The sequence below is a fragment of the Grampus griseus genome, assembly GCF_964374135.1.
Source record: "Grampus griseus genome assembly, chromosome: 10".
Taxonomy (NCBI): domain Eukaryota; kingdom Metazoa; phylum Chordata; class Mammalia; order Artiodactyla; family Delphinidae; genus Grampus; species Grampus griseus.
In genome coordinates, this window is record NC_139004.1 from 22383843 (window position 1) to 22398082 (window position 14240).

Consider the following 14240-nt stretch of genomic DNA (forward strand, 5'->3'; position numbering starts at 1 on the left):
TCCCCGCCCGGTAATCTCCGGGTTCTTTGGAGCCCTCCACCGAGATTTCCCCCGGACCAGCGCCCGGATTGGCCCCTGCCGAACGCCGCCTCCCAATGGGAGCCTTAGTTCCCTCTTCGTCACTGATCACTGGGCAAATCCCTGGGCCGCAGCGGTGGGTGGGGCAGCAGGGGCTGAGAAAGGGAAACTGAAATCTTGCGGAGCTGAGGCTTAGCGGCTGCCGCAGCCGGAGTTTGGTGCGTGGTGCGCGCTCCCGCTCTACGGGGTGGAAGGGAGTCGAAATTTGAGGCCTAATGAGACATCTCCGTAGGACTCTGGGACCCCAGAATCCCTCCTCTCCCAATTCCCGCCCCGGTCTGGACGAGGGTCGGAGGGCACTAGGCGGCGAAGCGAGTTTACCAGGTGCTCAACATTAAATATGACTCTGCCCGCAACGTGGCCTAAATTTGCTTCCTGGACCAGGCAGAATCTTACCAAGCAGATAGTCTCAGGGGGCTATTTGCAGAAATTAACTACAATTTCCGAGGCGCTTACGATGAGGCGCTTTACATAAAATATCTTTAAACCAGTCAGGCATTTTTGTCCCCATTCGACAGAGATCCCAAGAGTTTAGGGGCCTGGGCTGTTTCCCTCTTCGGCGTTGGATTCAGAAACCACACAGCCCGAAAAGTGGACGGACACTCGGGTTCCTGGGATCCTCGGTGGGGAGATTTCCTTGAGGCTTCCGAGCGTCCACGCCACCCGGGGCCCGGGAAGCTGACGACGCCAAGCGTCCCTGGCCGCTCGCTCGACTCCTGTGTAGTCGTGTCCCAGGCACCGCCGCATGAAAATCGCCCAGTCTCCCTGGGCCAGCGGGAGAGTCACCGCGTTCAGCACATAGGCCCTCCAGCTACCTACTCTTTTAGTTGGTGTTTTGGAGGAAATGTTTAAAATGCTCCTTAAATGATTTCGTGCTACTAATTTGTCCTCTCCTTGTCTCTAGGAGGGACTTGCCCCACCCACAGGCCATTCGTGCATCCTCCAGCCACAGAGGTACTTTCCCCTGCTTGAAATTCTCTGATAACTTCCCAGCCCACTTAGAGAGACAGGAAGGCCTCTGCAGGGCCTGCGGGGCTGACATAACCGCCCTGATTATCACTCTGACTTCCCTCTTGCCACTTCTCCCTAAGTCCCTGTGCTTCAACCCCTCTGGTCTTGAAACTCCCTGCCCTAGCCCCTGGCATGGCTGCCCCCTTCTTGTCAGTCATGTCTCTGCTCCCTTGACATCTCAGAAAGGCCTTCCTCCACCATCCAGTCTGTTTCACTTTTGTCATACATTTTCCATCATTCCAAAGCATCTTGTTCACTTCTTTGTCAATGTGTTTATACTCCCCACTCGCCACCCACCCCTGAGCAATGTAAGCCCCATGAGGGTGGAGACATCACCTGTCTCCCCTGCACATGACTGTCATTCAATAAATGTATATTGAATGAATGGGCTCTGCTTGGGCATTTCTAGAAGCTTTCTAAAGCCCTATGGCCCTGCTTGGCTGCAGTGTCAGTTATGCACTCCCCTCTCCCACCACACTACACCTTGGTTGATGCGGCTTCTCAAGCCCAAATAAGGGCAATGGTGACTCCAAGGCTTGCTTTGTACAGTCAAAGGCAGTTTTGTAGTCGCACACAGTGGTATCCGCCCCTATAGCTACTGGGTGCTCAGACTCACTGCCCCAATTTTCTGAGGGCAGAGCCAAAATTCCTTCCTCCAGCCCTCCAGCCCAGTGTTCATACCAGCTGGAGACCAGAACATCATATGGGGCTGGTTAGGAGTTTAGCTTTCAAGTCAAGTCTCTGCTTGGCTCTGCATGGGCTGGGATCCTCCTCTCTGCCACTTTCTTTGTGATTCTGCGGAGTTGCTCAGCCTCTATGTGCCACAGGTTCTTTCTCTGAAAAATAGAGATAATAATTATATCCACTTCATAGAATCATTGTGAGGCTTAAATGAGATAATACATGTAAAACCTTTGAAACTGTCTATAAGTATTGACTAGCCCAAAGGATATAATTACTTGCATTTGAAATGAGAATCTTAAATCAAGCAAGAAAATTTAGTAGGTATGTTCCTACTATTTACCATATTTATTGAGTTAAAATATGGCTTTCAGAAATCTCAAGGTCTGAAGAATGTTAGAGTGCTTGGAAAGAGGCCTCTGAACAAAAATACTTAAAAATATGAAGCTCCCACTGGTAAAGAGGCAAAGAATTTGTTTGAATCTTTCATATGAAGGATACCTTGTTATCAGGGCCAGAATAAATGACTGTCTCTAAAGGAAAAGCTAAAAGTTACATGAGCTAAACTGGTTTTAAGCCTATATGTCTGTTTTCTAGCAAAGGTTTAACAGAGAAATAAATGTATGCTACTAAGAACCGACTGCTTTTGTGCTAAGACCTGGCTATGGGCTAAAAAAATAACAGGCTTCACGGTCCCTTTCAAAAGGAAAAAGAAAGGCATTTTGAATGCTAACAGCATTGACTGCCGAGTTTTAAACAGAAAGAAGGCATAGGCTGAGCCAATCTCTTATACGACTTGAGTTGTTCTTTAAAATACTTTATATTCCAACTTTAGGGATGTTTATATAAACGTCTTTTTGTTCAAAAGTTAGTGAAAATATGCTGTATAGTAAACAATGAGAAATTCAACTTTTAACTTTAAAACTAAGAATTCTAAACCTTATGTGGTGAAGGTGCAGTTACCCCAGAGTGTGAAGCAGAATACTATCATTACATTTTTTAAAATTATTATGGAATTTTTCAAACCTACACAAAAGTAGAGAAAATATCGTGAACCACTTGGCCTCAACAGTTATTAACATGTTGTTTTGTTTCATCTATTCCCTGCTCCCACTTTCTTTTTTAACTGGGGTATTTTAAAGCAAATCACAGACATGTTTTACTTTACTTGTAAATACTTCCACATGCTTTTCTAACAGATAGGGACTTTGCTTACATAACCAAAAAGCCATTACTGCACCAAGCAAAATTATTCATTTAATTATTCAATATTTTCATAATGTCATTTAGTACCCAGACCATATTCAAATTCCCTGATTTTCTTAAAGATGTCTTTTTGCATTTGAGTTGTATGAATCCAGATGCAAACAAAGTCCATACTATTAAGAAAAAGAAAATTCCAAACTTGGGCATAGACAAAATGATGACTGTGTGTCCTTTCTGTGTAACACTGGAGCATTTTCCAACAGGCCCATGAAAGAATTATCTCATTCTCTAGGGAGGTTTTACTTTGACTTATTATTTTTGGGTATTTAGCATATTCTTTAAGGGTAGATGTGAATTTATAGAAAAATAATATAGATACAAATGATTCTTGGTCAATAACAATGTACATGAATATTAGTCAGTAGAGATATAAAAGATGTATGTCCAGTGCCCATGTATATTAAGTTTTTTAAAATCTCTTTGAAATAGTTCTTTTTTACTGGTCCCCTTGTTAATACTTCCTTGATAAATGCTCTTTATATTTGTCTAAGACCACTGTTTTTAAGTTTTTGAAAATTATACTTTGACAATACATTGCATTTTATTATTATGTCTTTTAATCCTTTTCTTATCTATAGCAATCCACCCTCCCTTTAGTTTTATACTATTAATATGTTGGAGAAAACTGTTCATTTATCCTGTAAAATGTTCTACATTTTGGATTTGCCTGGTTTCCTCATAGTGTCAATTAACTTGTTTCTCTATCCCCTGTATTTCTTGTAACTGGTAGTTAGATCTAGAGGCTTTATCAGATTTGGGTGCCATATTTATTTATTTATTTATTTGGCTGCGTTCCGTCTTAGTTGCGGCACGTGGGATCTTTCGTTGCGGCGCGCGGTCTTCTCTCTAGTTGTGGCTCACGGGCCTGGGCTCAGTAGTAGCGGCACCCAGGCTTAGTTGCCGTGTAGCATGTGGGATCTTAGTTCCCCAACCAGGGATCGAACCCGAGTCCCCTGCATTGGCAGGCAGATTCTTAACCACTGGACCACCAGTGAAGTCCCTCGAGTCCCATTTTTTAAGGCAAGAAATATTCCATAAGTGCTGCTGTGTACCTATTGCATCACACGAAGAAATATATGATCTCCACCCCACTTTGAGTGATGGGAAGTTTGATGGAAGGTTCAGATATTGTCATCCTGATTACTCTTTCCCCATGGGATTGGTTATGTATTTATTGTTTCTCAGCTCCGAAATGCACCTGAGCCATTTAAATATTTTTCCTTTGCCAGCAGGCACTGATCTTTGTCACTAGAGGGCACTAGAGAGTCATTACAGGGAAAACGATTTTTGCTTCCTGGTTCTGGTATGCTCCTTGCCAGGCTCCTAAAGCTAGCGCCCGGCTTTTCCAGCACCAGCTCCTGAAGCACAGGAAATCTCCCTACCATCCAGCTTCTGCCATGCATGGTGGTCATCAACAAACAGCGCCAGCAGCAACCCCTCGGGAGATCTTATATTGTTCACCCTGGTGTGAACAGCTTTCTCCTGCACCCAAGAGGGTGGATTTCTGGGAAGTTCCAGAGGGCAGATTTCCAGGAAACTCTAGACATCATATTTCCAGCAAGTTCTACTGTGGCAGAACCACCTTGACTTCCCTCCTGTCCAGTGAGCCTCGTTGGCACCTTCACTAACAAGGCCAGATCCCATCCCTTCTGTTTTCTCGAAGACTATGCCTCTGTGATGTCCCACGTCCTGTATCATCACTTTTTACCTTTTCACTGACTTAGTCTCATAAGCATACACACATATTATAATATCCCTCACTTAAAAAAAAAATTCCTTGATAAGTTTTTCAAGGATTTTTGCTTAGCCAACCCCTCCCTCCATTTCTCTGCTCCCATGACTGGAAATCTTGTTTGTACTTGATTGCTTCATTTCTTTTCCTTCCTCCCAAAGACTGTGAAATATATCAAAATATATCATCTGTTAGAAGGAGTACATATAATGCATGTATATGTTTTAAAATAAGAAGAAGATAATAAAGTAGACATTTGCACTCATCTCTCATTCTAGGAAATCAGATTTCCATCATCTTTCACTGTGTGCCCCTAACGGATGTATCACTCCCTCTCTCCTCTAGAGGTAAGCTTCAATGTGCTTTTCTGTGATAGTCATTAGCTTTTCTTTGTAATTGTTTTACACATGTAGATATCCCTAAACAGTACATTACCTAGTTTTGCCAGTTTTCGGACGTTATATACATGGAATCACACTGTATGTGTTCTGTGACTCGTTGTCTTTGTTTTTGAGATCCACCATCTTGATGCATTTAGCTTTGGCTCATTCATTTTCACTGCTGTGTAGTATTTCAAATATGAACAGTCTACATTTTTTTCTTCTCCACTCTACTGTTCCTGGAATTTGGTTTGTCTCCATCTTTTTGCTATTATGGGTAATGCTGCTATAAACATTCTCATACATGTATCCTGGCACACACCTGCAAGACTTTTTAGGGTACGTGACCAAGAGTAGAATTTCTGAGTCTTAGAATGTGCATATATGTCATGTTACTCAGTGAGGCAAGACTATCCCCCAGGGGTTGTATTTCTTACTGTTCCTCCGCTGGCAGATGAAGTTGCAATTGAACCACATCCTCAGCATCACTTGGTATTGTCAGACTTTCAACTCTTTGCCAATCTGATGTGTGTGAAATGTTATCTCATTTTAGTTTTAGTTTCCATTTGCCTAATTATTAATGAGGATGAGAATTTTTCATTTTTCCTTCTCCTTTTTTTTTTCTATTTGTATGCCTCCTTCTGTATAATGCCTCTTATGTCTTTTATCCATTTTTCTATTGGGCTGTTTTTAAATTTATCTTGTGGATTTATGGGAGATATTTGTTTTTTCATATATTCTGGGGACTAATTCTTTGTTGATTGTATGTGTTACACATATATTCTCAGAGTTTCTGGCTTGTCTTGATGGTGTCTTTTGATGAAGACAAGTTCTTCATTCTAAAGGAGCCAAATTTATCATTCTTTATGTTGTGGACTCTGGGTCTAGTTTAATAAATTCTGCCTGTCCCGAGATCACATAGTTAATCTCCAGTATTATTTTATAAACACTTAAAAGTCTCGTGTTTCAAATTTAAGCCTTTAGTATACCTTGATTAATTCATTTTTATGTTTGGAGCCAGATATGGATTTGTTTCTCTTTTCTTGATGGTTATCTGATTATCCCAGGATCATCTATTGCATATGCTCTTTATCCATTTATTCATCCTCCAATACTTATTGAGCACCTACTTTGTGCTAAGTACTTTTATAGATGCTGGGGCTCCAGCAGAACAAGAGAGACAAAAATTTCAGGGGGGCTTACATTCTACTGGGGGAAGACAAATAATGGACAAAATAAATAAATTAAATATTTGTTATGTTACACGTTGATAAAGGATCCCTATGGACAGTTCACACAGAAAGGGAAACAAAATAGCCTTCAACATGAAAAAATGCTCAACCTCACTCATAATAAAGAAGGAGCAAATAACTACACAGGGATTTTATTTTGCACCTGTCAGAATAGCAAAAATCGAAAAGCTTGGCATACGCTTGATTGGCAAGACTGTGAAGAAACAGGCCCTTTCATTTATTGCTTGTAGAATCCAACTTAGGACAAACCTTTTGAAAAACAATTGGCAATGTGTGTCAAAATTGTAGGTGTATATACTCTTAAACCCTGCAATTCCACAATTCCATTTGTTGGCATTCATCCTACAGATATGCTTATACACATGCAAAAAAATTGTACTATTTTGTTCATTGCAGTTTGTCTTTAACAAAAGATTGGGAATAATCCATGCATCCATCAGTTTTGGACTGGCTAAAATTTTATACACACACACACACACGCACACACACACAGGAATATTATGCAATGAAAAACTAATCACAATGCAGGAGTTCTCTGTGTACTTTTGGTAAGATCTCCAAGATATATTGCAAGTGGAAAGAGCAAGGTGAAAAACATTGTGTATAATAGGCTAGTTTTGTGTTTAAAAAAAAAAAGAGGAGGGAACCAAGAATCACTTGATATTTTCATAAACTGGAAGGTACACAAGAAACTAAAGAAGGTGGTTCCCTGTTTGGGGATGAGGCTTGAACTAGGCAGATGGTGGGCGGGATTGGGAGCAAGAGCCTTCACTGTCTCTACTGTGGCAATGAGCGCTTCTTCAGACAAATGGATAAATAAGGAAATGGTGTCAGCATAATGCGGAAGCTGCATTGTGTCGCATGCAACTGTCCCAGTATGTGAATGTTTTGCTCTGAGTAGCAGCAGCTGAATGCAAAGTAGCAAATGTAATTGAGCAGAGCAAGCTGCGGGAATATGATGCTGTAGACAATGCCATTCACCCCACCTCCTTCCTCTCCACTCAGTATGGACACATTCTCTATCTTGAAGTACTTATTAAATAATTATCCCGATCTTCATGAATTTTTTTTGTTTGTTTGTTTGCGGTACGCGGGCCTCTCACTGCTGTGGCCTCTCTGGTTGCGGAGCACAGGCTCCGGACGCGCAGGCTCAGTGGCCATGGCTCACGGTCCCAGCCGCTCCGCGGCATGTGTGATCTTCCCGGATCGGGGCACGAACCCGTGCCCCCTGCATTGGCAGGCGGACTCTCAACCACTGCGCCACCAGGGAAGCCCATAACCAACATTCTATAGGGCATTTTGCTTTGCAGAGTGAGGTTCATTTATTTACCTGATCTCACTGAATCCTTTCTGCAGTCCTCTGGGATGTGGGGGTTATTATTATTATCTCCCTTTTATGGGAGATAATGGGGGTGATGGTGGTGTTGGAAGGAGCTTCATGGCTGGGTTAAGGCCAACTGATGCCCTAAGAACAGCTCTACAGTGGTGCCTCCTTGGCCTTTCCATGGTTTAACATAACATCTAAAGAATACTGAGTCCTTCAAGCCATTAATATATTTCACCATTTATTTGGATCTTCTTTGATTTCTTCCATTTTTTTTTTTAGCTTACAGCATAGATATCTTACAGATATTTTGTAAGATTTATACCTAAGTACTTCACATTTTATGGTATTGTTGTAAATGATACTGTTTTAAATTTCAATCTTCAGTAGTTTATTTATTTATGTGTATTAACAAACAATTTTTAAAATATTGACCTTGTATCCTGTGGCTTTGTTAAACTCATTTATTAGTTCTGCTCCTGTTTGTAGAATCTTTGGCATTTCTTTTTTTTCCCCCAAACTCTATTGAGATATAATTGATACATAATGTTGTGTAAGTTTAAAATGTACATCATGTTGATTTGAAACACATATACTACGATATGATTACCACCACTGTGTTACCTAACACCTCCATCGCATCACATAATTACCATTTATTTTTTGTGGTGAGAACATTTAAGATCTACTCTCTTAGCAGTTTTCAATTATACAATACAGTACCGTTAACTATAAGAACAATGCAATGCATTAGGTTCACAGAAATTGTTCACCTAATAACTGGAAGCTCGTACTCTTTGACCAATATCTTCCCAATTCCCCCACTCTCCTAGCCCCTGGTAACCACAATTCTACTCTCTATTTCTGTGAGTTGTTTTTCTTTTAGATTCCACGTAAGTGATATCATATAGTATTTCTCTTTCTCTGTCTGATTTATGTTTACTTAGCGCTATGCCTCAAGGTCCATCCAGGTTGTCACAAATGGCAGAATTTCCTTCTTTCTCATGGCTGAATAATATTCCATTATATAGATCTATCATATCTTCTTTATCCATTCATTCATAGATGAACTTGTAAGTTGTTTCCATATCTTGGCTACTGTGCATAATGCTGCAATGAACACGGGAGTGCAGGTATCTCTCTGATATCCTGTTTTTATTTCCTTTGAATATATACCCAAAAATGGGATTGCTGGATTGTATGGTAGTGCTATTTCTAATTGTTTGAGAAATCTAAAAAACCCAAACTCATAGATATGAAGAACAGATTGGCGGTTTCCAGAGGTGGGGGTGGGGGTGGGCAAGATGGGTGAAGGTGGTCAAAATGTACAAACTTCCAGTTACAAGACAAATAAGTTCTAGAGTTGTATTATACAGCATGGTGACAAAAACGTGTATTCTGCTGCTGTTGGATGTCTGTTAGTTCCATTTAGACTAAAGTATGGTTCAAGTCGAACGTTTTCTTGTTGATTTTCTCTCTGGATGATCTGTCCATTGCTTGAAGTGGAGTATTGAAGTTCCCTGCTGTTATTGTTTTGCTGTCTATTTCTCCCTTCAGATCTGTTAGTGTTTGCTTAATATATTTAGGTGCTCTGGTGTTGGGTGCATATATATATATATATTTTTAAAATATATTTTTATTTATTTATTTTGGCGGTGCTGGGTCTTAGTTGCGGTATGCGGGATCTTTTTTAGTTGCAGCATGTGGGCTCATAGTTGGGGTATGTGGACTTCTTAGTTGCGGCATGTGGACTCTTAGTTGCGGCATGCACGTGAGATCTAGTTCCCCGACCAGGAATCGAACCCGGGCCCCCTGCATTGGGAGCGTGGAGTCTTACACACTGGGTCACGAGGGAAGTCCCTGGTGCATATATATTTATAATTGTTATATCTTCTTGATGAGTTGATCCCTTTATTATTATATAATGACCTTCTTTGTCTATTGTTATTGTTTTTAGCTTAAAGTCTATATTATCTGATATAAGTAAAGCTACCTTTGCTCTCCTGTTTTCCACTTGCATGGAATATCTTTCTCCATCCCTTCACTTTAAGCCTATGAGTGTCCTTAAAGCTGAAAGTGAGTATGTTGTAGGCAGCTTATAGTTGGATCTTTTTTTCTAGCCACTCTGTGACTTTTGACTGAAGAATTCAATACATTTACATTTAGAGTAATCATTGATATGTAAAGACTTACTAACTAATACCATCTTATTGATTTCTGTCTGGCTGTTTTGTAGTTCTCTTTGTTTCCTGTCTTGCTGCCTTCCTTTGTGAATTGGTGATTTTCTGTGGTGGTATGCTCTGATTTTCTTCTCTTTGCCTTTTGTGAATCTACTGTAAGTTTTTTTTTGCTTTTTAGTTACCATGAGGCTTACATAAAACCTCTTATTAGATGTATCAGCATGCAAAAACTTAATTTCACTAGCATGCAAAAACTCTGCCCTTTTACTTCTCACCCATTTATACTTCTAATGCCAAAATTTACCTCTTTTTATATTGTATATTCATTAAAAATTATAGTAGCTATAGTTATTTTTAGTACTCTTGTCCTTTAACCTTTACATTATAGTTAAGTGGTTAACACACCATCATATTACAGTAATAGAGTTTTCTGAATTTGACTGTATACTTACCTTTACCTGTGTGTTGTATATATATGTATGTTTTCATGTTACTAATTAGCATCTTTTCATTTCAACTTGAAGAACTCCTTTTAGCATTTCTTGTAAGGCAGATCTAGTGGTGATGAACTCCCTCAATTTTTGTTTGTCTGTTAAAGTCTTTATTTCTCCTAAATAAAGGACAACTGTGTCAGATAGAGAATTCTTGGTTGGCAATTTTTTTCTTTCAGCACTTTGAATATATCATCCCACTCTTTCCTGGCCTGTAGGATTTCTGCTAAGAAATCCACTGATAGCCTAATAGGGGTGCCTTTGTAGTTTACAATCTTCTTTCTTGCTTATTTTAGATTCTATCTTTATCTTATATTCTTGGCAGTTTTATTATAATGCGTCTAAGAGAAGATCATTTTAGACTGAAATAATGGAGTGATCTAATAGTTTCACGAACTTGAATATTCAAATTTCTCGCAGGTTTGGGAAAATTTTAGCCATTATTTCTTTTAAATAGTGTTTCAGTCCCTGTCTCCCTTTCTTCTTCTTCTGGAACACCAGTGATTCAGATTTTGTTTCTCTGGATGGTGTCCCATAGATCACATAGGCTTTCTTCACTCATTTTTATTTATTTCTCTTTTTTAAAGTTTTAAATAGTTTTTATTTTTAAATAGTTTTAAAATTTACAAAAAGTTATGAAAATAGCTCAGAGGACCTCTGTGTACCCTTTTCCCCATCATCTGCCAGTGATAACATCTTAGGAGACAAAGAAATTGACATTGATACAATACTATTGACCATGGCTTATGTAAAAGTGCATTGTTTAATCCCCAAATGTTTGGAGATTTTATAAATATTTTTCTGTTCTCTATTCCTAGTTTAATTCCATCATGGTTAAAGAACATATTTTGTATAATTTGTATAATTTCAATTCTTTTAAATTGTTAAGGTTTGTTTTACAGCCCAGAATATGTTCCTTTATATGAATATTTCATATGCACTTGAAAAGAATGTATATTCTGTTTTTGTTGGGCAGCGTGTTTCGTCATTGCCATTAGGTCCAGCTAGTTGATATGTTGTTCAGGTTTTCTTTATCCTTACTGATTTTCTGTCTAATTTTTCTCAGTTTTGGAGAAAGGAGTGTTGAAGTCTCCGACACAATTTTGGGTTTGTCTATTTCTCACATCAGTTCCATCAGTCTTTGCTTCATGTGTTTTGCAGCTCTGTTGTTGCACACACATTTGTGATTAGCATGTTTTCTTGGAGAATTGACCCCTTTATCATTAAGTAATAGCCCTATCTATCCCTTGTAACATACCATGTTCTGAAGTCTACTTTATCTAATATTAATATAGCTACTTCAGCTTTATTTTGGTTAGTGTTTGCATGGTACATCTTTTTCAATTCTTTTACTTTTAGTATACTTTGCTTTTACTTTTAGTATATTATTATATTGATATTTAGTGTGGGTTTTTTTGGAGATAAAATATAGTTTGGTCTTTTTTTAAACCAATTTGACAATCTCTTTTAATGGGTGTGTTTAGACTATTCACATTTAATGTAATTATTAACATTGTTGAACTTGGGTCCACCATCTTCTATTTCACTTTTCCTGCCTTCTCTTCTTTTATTCTAATATTTTTAATATTCCACATCAACTTACCTATTGGCTTTTGGCTATATCTCTTCATATTACCTTTTTGGTAGTGGTCTCTGGGTTACAATATACATACCTTAGAGTTAAAAATCTACTTCGAGTTAAAAGTTTGCAACTTCAAGTAAAATGTAGAAGCCTTACAACCATATAGGTTGCTTTCCCTATTGTTCTCATATGTATTACATCTACATACATTATCTCACTAACAATGTTACAATTTTTGCTTCCAACAGTCCTACATATTTTGAAGAATGTGTGAGGTATAAAATAGACAACTGTATTTATCCAAATATTTACCATTTCTGTTGCTCTTTCTTCTGTTCTGTTGCTATTGCTGAAGTTCCAAATGTCCCTTTGGAATTTCACATCAGCCTGAAGAACTTCCATTAACAATTCTTTTAGGGCAGGTTTGCTGGTGACACATTCTCTCAGTTTACCTTCATCTAAAAATATTTATATTTTGCTTTCATTTCTGAAGCACATTTCACTGGGCTGACAGGTTTTTTTCCTCCAGGACTTTACAGATGTTTGCCCCACTGTCTGTTGGCCTCTATGGTTTCTAATGAGAAATCTGTTCGGATTCAAATCTGAACGATTTGAATCGTTCTTCCCCTCATTGTGATATGTTATTTTCTTCTGATTGCTTTCAAGATTTTTTCTTCATCTTTGGTTTGCAGAAGTTAGATTATGATGTATCTGGGGCGGTTTTCCTTAAAGTCATTCTGTTTGGCATTTGCTGGGCTTCTTGAATCTATAAATCTATGTCTTTTGCCATATTTGAAAAGTTTTCAGCCATTTTTTCTCTAAACATTTTTTTCCTTTACCAATTTCTCTCCCTTCTCTGGGACTCTAATGACATGAATGTTAGACCTTTTAATATTTCATAGGTCACTGAATTTCTCCTTTTTTAAAAAAAATCTTTTTTTTTTCTCTTTTATTAAGACTTGATAATTTTTATTGCACTATCTTCAAGGACACTGGCTCTTTCTTCTATTATCTGCATTCTGTTGTTAAGGCCATGCAGTGAAATTTTTATTTCAGACATTGTATTATTTAATTCAGTGACCAGATATCGGAGGTAGTAGTGAAAGAGAATGAGCTGTCTAAAATCACACCTAGCTTCTGGCTTGGGTCATAGAGTGGTTGTTGGTACCTTTTACTGAGGAGTAGGAACAATGAGGAAGATAATGCATTTGGAGGTGTGAATTTGAGGTGCAAGTGGTATATTCAAGTGGTAATACAGTAGACTTCTGTAGCTCCCTAGAGTTTGCATTTCTGGGTAGAGGTCAGGGTTAGTGATAAAGTTGTTGTGGTTTAAATCAATGTTTTTCAAAGTGTAGACTGCAATACCTTGTATCATGGCATCAATTTTGTGGGTTATAACGGCATTTTTAAAAAATGGACCATAGGGACTTTCCAATGGTAAAGAATCCACCTTACAATGCGGGTCACATGGGTTCTATCCCTGGTCAGGGAACTAAGATCCCGCATGCCGTGGGGCAGCTAAGCCCACGTGCCACAACTAGAGAGAAGCCCACATGCTGCAACGAAAGATCCCATGTACCACAACTAAGACCCAGTGCGCCAACTAATGAACCCATGCACTCTGGAGCCCGGGTGCCACAACTAGAGAGAAGCCTGCACACCACAACAAAAGATCCTGCATGTGGCAACTAAGACCCAATGCAGCCAATAAATAAATAAATAAAATATTAAAAATAAAAATAAATTGCTTTAAATGATTCAACAGTAGAGAATAAGAATTACAAAAATTTAGGGCTATATTTTAAAACTCATTTGAGAGTATGAGAGTTAGATTATTAGAAACCACTATGTTCAATCATAGGTCTGTTATTCATACTCTGCCTGGAAAAGCTCATCATCATGGTTTAAACTAAGGGTTTTCAAACATTTTTTTGAAACATCACAGTAAGAAATTAATTCACAATCCAGTCTAATATACATGCATACGCATACACACACGCATACACACACACTAAAACACAAGTTTTGTTAAATACCATTTACTCTTTATTATATGTAATATACTGATTTTTAAAATTGCAGTCCAATTTTTTAAAGATTTATTATGTATTTATTTAATTTATTTATTTTTGGCTGCGTTGGGTCTTCGTTGCGGCACGTGGGATCTTTGTTGAGGCATGTGGGCTCTTTCACTGTGGTACGCGAGCTTCTCTCTAGTTGTGGCGTGCAGGTTTTCTCTCTCTAGTTGTGATGCGCGGGCTC

At 38.8% G+C, this 14240-nt stretch overlaps 1 pseudogene across 1 annotated transcript in view; it reads left to right on the forward strand.

The window, feature by feature from the left end:
• Nucleotides 1-233: 233 nt before the first annotated feature.
• The window catches only part of LOC309828037 (tripartite motif-containing protein 26-like), a 105748-nt pseudogene continuing 91741 nt past the window's right edge, over nucleotides 234-14240 (forward strand). The window contains exons 1-3 of the transcript in view: nucleotides 234-402; nucleotides 983-1032; nucleotides 5047-5115. The product of the transcript in view is annotated as a tripartite motif-containing protein 26-like (transcript). The remainder of the gene's footprint in view (nucleotides 403-982; nucleotides 1033-5046; nucleotides 5116-14240) is intronic.